The sequence below is a fragment of the Vulpes vulpes genome, chromosome 13, assembly GCF_048418805.1.
Source record: "Vulpes vulpes isolate BD-2025 chromosome 13, VulVul3, whole genome shotgun sequence".
In the NCBI taxonomy this organism is placed as follows: Eukaryota; Metazoa; Chordata; class Mammalia; order Carnivora; family Canidae; genus Vulpes; species Vulpes vulpes.
Genome location: NC_132792.1, coordinates 127499639 through 127507245, shown reverse-complemented (window position 1 = coordinate 127507245; position 7607 = coordinate 127499639). Strand labels below are relative to the sequence as shown.

The 7607-nt window shown below is 37.5% G+C and overlaps 1 long non-coding RNA gene across 1 annotated transcript; it reads left to right on the top strand.

The window, feature by feature from the left end:
* Positions 1 to 19: 19 nt before the first annotated feature.
* Positions 20 to 2332, top strand: LOC140594984 (uncharacterized). The gene is made up of 3 exons (XR_011996327.1): positions 20 to 503; positions 685 to 780; positions 879 to 2332. It is a non-coding gene; the product is annotated as an uncharacterized lncRNA (long non-coding RNA).
* The last annotated feature ends 5275 nt before the right edge of the window (positions 2333 to 7607 follow it).

Here is a 7607-nt window from a genome sequence, read left to right as displayed (position 1 = left end):
CAACAGCCTCAAACCTAGGGGGTGGGGCGGGACCAATCGTGAATGGCCAGTAAGGAGTGAGGAGGGCGGGCTTGACTGCCTCGTCGTAGAGCGGAGCCTGGAAGCCCTGGGGTTCATGGGAAACTAGTGCGAAGGGCATTCTGGGGAGGGAGGTTCTTCCGCAGAGTCGGGCGCCTGGATGCGGTGGGAGGCGGGAGGGCGGGAACGTTAGCGGATGAATGAATCTGAATCAGGGCTTGGTCAAGGACCTATCCTAGAAAGGAGTGTTTGTGTATCATGGAATCACTCATTACGTGTTGGACTCTTTTAGAGACTTCTTCCAGATTACACCTTCCATTCAGAAATTGTGCAAATCGAAGCAAAGTAGAGGCAATCAAATAATTGCCCATGATGCCCGACACCTAAGAAAGCCATTCTGAGGTCTCTGCAGTTTGCTTTCTCTTCGGAACGGGCGCGCTCAAGAGCTGTTTAAAGGGTAGTGACGAAGATGTCCATAATTATAGGTGATTGAGGAATTTTTGTTATTTACATTCATGTTCTCCAAGATTTTTTTTTTTGCATTGGTAATATTTACATATTCACATCAAAGGCCTATTGTTTTAGTAGAATAGGTATGCAGAAAAGCGCAAACTGATACTAAATTGCATCTGAAACACAGTTTATCTCTTCTTCTCCCGTCCATAGCTTGAAACCAGATGACAGTTGACCATGAAAGGGAACCATTGGATGATGTCCAGGAGTCCAAAGTCCAGGACTCAGGGGAGTTAGTCAACCCTCCGGGTAACGCTGCTTATGTTATTTATGTTATTTGTGGCTTATGAATTTCACTCATATATTTAAATGTTTCTTTTTTTTAATTTTTTATTTATTTATGATAGGCACACAGTAAGAGAGAGAGGCAGAGACACAGGCAGAGGGAGAAGCAGGCTCCATGCACCGGGAGCCCGACGTGGGATTCGATCCCGGGTCTCCAGGATCGCGCCCTGGGCCAAAGGCAGGCGCCGAACCGCTGCGCCACCCAGGGATCCCCCACTCATATATTTAAAATATGAAGAATTGAATGAGTAAGCATGATCGTTGAACTACAATCAAAACTCCCAAGCCTCACCTGAACTCTTCATATCTTTGTCAACCAATGATTCAGAAATTACTAGAACACCTGATGAAAAAGTGAGCCCCGCAGCTATGTAGAAGTTAGAGCCTCAGAATAAAAGAAATCCAGAAGCAAAAGATAACACAGTGGGTTTAGGAACCAGTGAACCACACCTATTCCCACATACTTAGGTGTCCCACCATTAACAGGCAAACACTACAACGTTTAGGGTGAAGATAGTAGTACTGGTGTTGTCATCAGTTTGACAGAAACTACAGGAACATTTACTAACGATCACTATCACTTCCTAGGAAATGCTAACATTTTGATACTTTGCTCCACATCCCTTGTAAAAGAAAAGAGAGAACAAATTACTGATACTGGAGAGGCATTTTCTTCCCATCATCCCAGAAAAACTATCATTATCTTGCTACATATCCTTTCAGTTCACCTGTGTATTTTTTGCTTTGCATATTGATCTGCAAAAACGATGGTTTTAAAAATTTAAAGTTTTGCTCTTCTATAACCGAACTGTTTTTGAGATCTATCCATGATCTTTTTAACTTAATAGTATTCCTATCACATGAATTTAGCACATTTTCTTTTTTCTTTTTTTTTTTAAGATTTTATTTATTTATTCATGATAGACACACAGAGAGAGAGAGACAGAGAGAGAGACAGACAGACACAGGCAGAGGAAGAAGCAGGCTCCATGCAGGGAGCCAGGAGCAGGACTCAATCCCAGGTCTCCAGGATCACACCCTGGGCCAAAGGCAGGCGCTAAACCGCTGAGCCACCCAGGGATCCCCAATTTAGCACACTTTCTTAAAAAAATTTTTTACTGAGTATTCTGTCGCATAAATATAAAACATTTTATTTATACAATTTCTTAAGAGTATTTTTTGCTGTTATACACAATGCTCAGTGAACATAAGTTTATGGTTTCTTCATGGGTCATGAAGTAACATCACTTCCTGGAGTGACATCACTCTGTACTCCTATCGTTGCTTATTATTTTAACCTCTTTTATCAATAATGATATTTCTATGCCACCTAGTTATTTATCTGCTTGATGTATGTTTCTCGTTTTATTTTGGATAATTTTCTTTCATTTGTACTTTGAGCATATCTCCTGTTTTCACCACAGTTTAATGTTTTTAAATCCAAATTGCTAGACTTTAAATAAATGGTCTATTTTAATCCCTTTCAATAAACACCTATTGATATGTGTTACAATCCAGAGAATTTTCTAAGCACTTTATGTATTCTTTTAAAAGTCAAAGCAGCCCTGCAAAGTAGGTCCTGTTATTTCTGCTCATAGAAGAGAAAATTGATGCTTAAGGGCATCCAACTAGGCCACAATCTTAACTATTTTGCAGGCACAACGTGGGGCTGATTTTCTCTATCACTATTAATATTTCTCAGGAAACAGTATCTGGCACTGCCCAATGATTTTTTTTAAATGTTAAAAAATAAATAGGTTGTGGCAAAATTTATTTTTCCAATCAGGTCACAACAATATCTTCCATTCCATTTGCTCTTCTATAGTGAGAATTTGCCACAGGAGAGTCTGAATATCCTCCCCTTTAATATGGGCAAGCGTTATGCCTTGCTAATAACCAATAGAAACTGAGAAAAGTGACTGCTGATGCTAGGTCAGAAAAGGTCATGCATCTTCCCTGTGGTTTCCTGAGACACTTGTTTATGGTGAGCCAGCCACCAAGTAAAAAGGTTCGACAGTCATGCCAGAGAGGCCGCACTTGGGCATTGCAGCCAATAGCCCTGGCTGTGCTCCCAACTGACAGCCTGCATCAGTTCTCAGCCTTGTGAGTGAGCTGCCATCCATACTCATCTTGACAGGATGGCTGCAGCCATGCCAGCCCTCATACCTGCAGATGATAACTTTTGATGAAACAGGGACAGGGTTCTCTCCAGAAACTGCCCTCCGAAAAAGGAGAAAGAACTTTCCCAGAAGCTCTTAGCAAATCTCTCATCACATCTCATTGATCTAAATCAGATCATATGATCCTTCTAAATCAATCACTGGCAAAAGAGAATGGGATAATCTGAATAAAATATTAATTCATGAAAACATCATTTTAAAAAATTAGAGATATATTGCATATACTCAACATGGTAATACAACTTTTCTAGAATTGTCTCTCATATAAAAAATTTCCATTTAATTCTTTTATTTCTAAGATTTTATTTTAAAGAAGAAGAAAGAGTGATTGCACACAGGAGCAAGGACAGGGGCGGAGGCAGAGGTGTAGAGAGAGGGACAAGCAGACTCCACACTGAGCACAGAGCCCGTCTTGAGGCTCAGTCTCATGACCCTGAGATCGTGACCTGAGCTGAAACCAAGAGTTGGATGCTTAACCAACGGAGCCACCCAGGTGCATCAAGAAGTTTTCATTTAATTCAAATGAACAGTGTTGTTCACTGAAACTTTTAAAAAGTCACGAGAGACACAGTTACAAATATTTATGGAGCATGTGTTTGAAAGTTCTTGCTTTCCCACATTTTTAAATATCTCTTGTTCCTTTCTTCATTTTACTTTGTCACCTTTCTGCAACATAAATATTAGATGATGTAAAACTTAGATTATAAATCAAAACTTTTGCTCAGTATTCACAACTGGAAATGTCCCATTTTCAGAATTTCAGCTGACTTTAACTGCCATTCCCAAGCAAGTTTCACAGGTTTAGTTCCAGTCTGCACTGATTAGGTGCACCTAATCAGTCTGCACTGATTGTGGTCTAGAGAGAGGAATATTTTCAATTTTATTCTTCATTCTCATCTCTAATCAATGTCTTTGCCTACTTCAGGAAGATCAAGACTCTTTATACAAAGAATCATGTGTCTAAATCTGTTTACTGGCACCCACCCTGCAATGTATTTCACCAATTCCTGCTTTGCTACCCATCTAGCTTATCTCTTTCTAGTTCTCCAAGTTCAATAGGTCATCTCTGCTTTGTTTGCTGTTCCTCTTAATCCCTGGAAAAATTGCATATTGGTTTCATTGAACTCTTAAAAATAATTTTAAAAAGGTAACTGGTTGTGCTAGATACTTTTTTTTTTTTTTTTAATTTTTTATTTATTTATGATAGTCACAGAGAGAGAGAGAGAGAGAGGCAGAGAGAGAAGCAGGCTCCATGCACCAGGAGCCTGATGTGGGATTCGATCCTGGGTCTCCAGGATTGCACCCTAGGCCAAAGGCAGGTGCTAAACCGCTGCGCCACCCAGGGATCCCCTCTAGATACTTTTTAAATTTCCTATGACTTCTAGTAAGCTTATTTCTCAGAGTAGAGAAAAGGCAATCATCACTTGGGAGTTTTTTGGGGAAGGAGCCCAGCTCCTCTTCCAATGACAATTTGAATTTAGGAGAAATGGAATTATGGCTTCATATATCAACTTTTTTTTAATGTGCTTCTTTGGTTCATATCTTGTTATTTTCATTTCATTCATTTTGTTCATATATATGGGTGTGTTTCCCAATTTCCTGACTTAAAATCTAGTTCAGAGTTTCTGTAAGTGTGGGATATATACCATTCTTGGTACCTTGTTGATTGTAGGTGGGCCAGGAATGCAACATTAATTAATATTGATTATTATCCTATTTTTAATTTTCTTCTAGCCCTACCCATTTAGTAAGAAAAAGTCTTTTTTTTTTTTTTTTTTTTGGTGCAAGTGTATATTTTATACTTCTCGAACACTTGTTAATATCCTTTTGTAAAAGTAGAGGGAAAGTCTTTGGTGAAATTTAATTTGTAGGTATAGAATTTAGCTACAATTTCTTTTTTCTTTTTTTTTTATTAAAGGTTTTACTTATTTATTTAAAGAGAGAGATTGCATGAGCCTGTAAGCAGGGGAGGAGCAGGGAGAGAAAGAAAGGATAGAGAGAGAATCTCAAGGAGACTCTGCACTCAGCATGGAGCCCAATGTAGGACTCAGTCCCACAACCCTGAGATCATAACCTAAGCCAAAACCAAGAGTCGGACACTTAACTGACTCAGCCACCCAGGTGCCCCTCAGCTACAATTTATATGTTTCCCTTCTTTTCATCAATGAAATTGATTTTCCATTTGCAGCCATAGTATAAAGTTACATTTTTATTTAAATAAAATATACATCAATTTGAAACAAAATATTAAATATATTATAAAGGTGTTATGCAATAATTGAAATTAGGGAAATAATGGCTAGTTCATTTATTACATTACTTAATAATGAAAAATAATGTAATTACTTTTAAATTAATCATTGACACTATATTTTCATTTTAGGATACAACCTCTTATCTATGTGAAATGTTTTTTATTTTATGTAGATGGAGTTTTTTTGTTGTTTGTTACTTTGAACTTTGTCTATAATAATATTGACTTGCTTTCTTGTTGATATTTGTGTGGTTTGTTTGTGTTTCTGTTTTCTTTGAGCTCAAGTCACAGGACTCACTGTCCTTGCTATGAAAGCCAAGTGAACAATGCAATAGTTTTCTCTTTCTCTGTTCCAAATCTAACATCGTTGACAAAATTGATAGTAATTCCTTATTCTTATCAGTCTAAATATCCTCCTTCTAAATAAAGACTTTGAATATTCTAATTCCGTATACCTCCAAGCTTGGAAGATTACTGAGGAATTTCTCAGAAACTTGATAGAAAGATTGGAAGATTTAACTTTAAAGTCTTCCAGAAAGTAGAGGTAATATTCAAAGAGAAGGAAAATATGAGACATAAATTAATAAAACCAGAAGACAATCCAGTATGTCCAACATCTCAATAATTTTGGAAAACAATGTACAAGAAACCATTAAACAAATAAATTTAAGAAAATATCTTAAAAGTAGCAGACATGAGTTTCAGAATGAAAGCCTATCAAGTGTCTAGAACAGTTGGGAATACAGGACAGAATAACATATATCATTGAGAGATGTTACAACCCTTGGAGCAAAAAGAAGAATTTCCAGAGAGAAAATTAAACGAGCCACCTACAGAGGATTAGAAATCTTTATGACTTCTCAACAACAACCTTGGAATCTAGAGCACAGTTGATTGATGTCTTCAAATTGTTGAAAGAAAATTATTTCCAACTTGATATTCTATACCCAGCCAAATCAAGTATGAGGATAGAATAAAAATATTTTCATGTGATCAAGATCTCAAAAAATTTGCTTCCACCTATCCTTTTTCGGAAAACCTCCAGAGAAAGTGCTCCACTGAAACTAGGAAGTAAACCAAGGGAGAGGCAGGCATGAGCTTCAGAAAAGTCCCCAACATAAGCAACAAAGACATGGAACACTCCCTAAATGAATGTATGACAGCTTGCACTTAGCATAAAGAGCAACCACTTCAGACTGAAGCAGATCCGAACCTCCAGGAGGTTATTTCTTCCAGAATATAAAATGTTTAAAGCCTTGAATATATTCATGAAAGATTTAGAGAACTAGGGGAGAATTTGGATAATGAATTTCTAATGCTTTAGGAAATTCAGCAAAGAAAAGAAGACAACTATTAAACGAAGAAATAAAAACAGTTGTATCTTTCAGGAAAGGAAAAATGATCATTATTAAATTAGAGTGGTCATAGTTAAAATAAATCAAAAATTGAATATTGTCCTAACCAAAATTATAATGTTATATTAAAAGAATAAGGATATGAAAACACATTAATCTTCATTTCTGATAGTGGGAAGTCATGACCTGAAACCACAAACTAAAAGAAATAAGAAAGAATAGTACTGTACTGGCATGTCACTGAGAGACAGAGACATATACCTGGAGCTGGAAATGGTGGATCTGAGTGGGGACAAATGGCAGAGAGGTAGAAAGGGATCCCTGCTTATGTTGAATGTCTTGTAGAACTTCTTGATTCTTTAAAGTATGTTCATGTACAATAACGTTGGAAAACACTAAAATTAGCAATAAGAACACAAATTAACCTACACTTCCTCTGTTCTCTAAGAAAAATAAAGGGGGAAAAAATCAATTCTTCTACTAATGTGCTGGAACTCACACCCTCACAAAGACATTGCTCCTTAAATTGTCCACCTTTTTACCCTCTATCATCAGTTTATTTCTCTTTATTGAACCATCGCCAGAACTGATACTGAAACTCCCTGTATTATCTCTTGTGTTTAAAAAAAGCAAACCAGCCCCAACCCTGCATCTCACTTCAACTACATCCCCATTTCTAGAAAACACTGTATCTTCAATGCTTCAGCTCTCATTCTCTCTTCAATAAGAGGGTCAGTCCCAGGCACCAGCGACCTTCAGTAAGCATTACTGCACTGATGCTGCTCTTGTCAAGGTTATCAATGCCTTGCACTAACCATAGTGCAAGTCCAATGGGCAGTTTTCTGTATTTTCAGCAGCATTGAAAGGCAATTGACATGCCTTTTCCTTGGAAATATCTTTCTTGATCTTTGTAATTTGGAAATCTCTCCCCGCACCGAATTTCATTGGCTACTCTTCGTACTATTCTTTGCCAGCCTTTCACTTGTAAATGAGAAAGTGACT